The sequence below is a fragment of the Lathyrus oleraceus genome, chromosome 1, assembly GCF_024323335.1.
Source record: "Lathyrus oleraceus cultivar Zhongwan6 chromosome 1, CAAS_Psat_ZW6_1.0, whole genome shotgun sequence".
Taxonomy (NCBI): Eukaryota; Viridiplantae; Streptophyta; class Magnoliopsida; order Fabales; family Fabaceae; genus Lathyrus; species Lathyrus oleraceus.
Genome location: NC_066579.1, coordinates 173,001,925 through 173,003,686, shown reverse-complemented (window position 1 = coordinate 173,003,686; position 1,762 = coordinate 173,001,925).

The following is a 1,762-nucleotide window of genomic DNA, read 5'->3' as shown; positions in this document are numbered from 1 at the left end:
CCTGAAACAGGTGTTCTTTATGCTTTGAAATGATGGATGCTTGAAGTAATCGAGCTCAGCAAGGCTTGGGAATGTCCAAATCCAGTTTCACCATTGTTGGTCCATGGAAAAACAGAACATGAAAGGGAGCTTCCAGCTGGGTTTTGCTGCTTCAAAAGAGCTCCAAATGATGGCTAGGTGATGAAGCAAATAAGAGCTGCTCGAGTCTTTTTGAGTTTTGTGCAAAAAAATGCAAAGGTGTGAAAATGCAAGTTGAGAGAGAATGAAGGTTTTCTGTGGTTGGAGGCTGCAGCTAGGGGTTTCATTCAACAGAAAAAATGATGTGTGTCTGCTATTTTTGTGGTACTTGATGGTTCATGAAAATATGGAGTAGAGTGGGTGAAAGTGTACTTTCTTTCCAATTTTCAAGCAAGTTGGCATGGGTGTATGTACTTGCACGAATTTGGCCTCAAACAAGCTGCAAATAACATTCCAAGCAAGTTCCAATTGGCCAAAATGTTAGAAATTGCTTAATTCAAAACTTCAAATTTTCACTTCACTTGAAATTTAAACATGATAGGTTCAAAAGTGCCATTTTGATTGGTGAAGTTTTGGTACATGAAATTTACATTTTTGGAAAGAGGGGATCAAATGTGACTTGTAGGAAAAAACCCCACCAAAATTGGCCAAATGGTTTGAGAGATATGGCCTTTTGAAGTTCAAGAATTTCTGAAAATGATTTGATCATAACTTGCTAACCATACATGGGAATTGAGTGTTCTTGGACTTTTTGGAAATGGGAGAACAAGATCTTCAACTTTCATGTTGGGCAAAAATTCATTTGAAGCTTGTATCATGATGTAAGTTTGAGGATCAAGACTTTCCATTTTGGGCAGGTTTCAATTACAGGTCCAGTTTCCCTTTTTGGAAATTTCTGATCTGGCTTCAAATTCTTCCATGATGGTGTTGGACATGATATATGAGGCCTATTGGGACATGAATGAGACCTCTCAAACCAATTCCAATCATCAAATCACTGATTAAATGGACAGTTGACCAACAGTTGACTTTTAGGGTTTCTGACTGACTGTGCATTGACTGATGACTTCTGAACATCCAATCCTTGACCAAAACACTTCAAATGGATCCCCAAGTCATGTGAACATGTTGGACCAACCCTAGGGCCTTGGCTCCTTGAGAATTGTGCTTGCTTGCTTGGTTGACTAATCTCTTGATCAGTTTGACCTAATTTCTTGATTGGCTTGCACTTGAGGCAAATGGGACAATGCAATGCTATGCAAATGGACCATGATATGCTATGACCTAATATGAGAATGTATGTACAATGATAGGTGCAAATTTGAGGTGCTACAGCTGCCCCTATTCAATCAGCTGGGAACCCGAATGGATGAGAGCAACGGCTGTCAGACTTTCAGGGTAAACAGGGATTGAATACCAAAGAACCGTAGAAATTTGCACTCTGTCGGATATGATACAGGAAGAACCACGTCATTTACCGATGACGCCTGCAATTGACAACTTCAGAAAGGCGAAACCATTTACCGATGGTTAGAAACTGGAAACTTGATATTTACCGATATCAACTTCGGCAAGGCCATTTACCGATGGCTGTTGGGAAACAAATCTGATGTAAAAGGAAGCAAGACCATTTACCGATGGTGGCTTCAAAGAAACTTGGCATTTACCGATATCAACTTCAACAAGGCCATTTACCGATGGCTACTGCAACTGGGAATCCGATATTTACCGATATCGAAAAAAA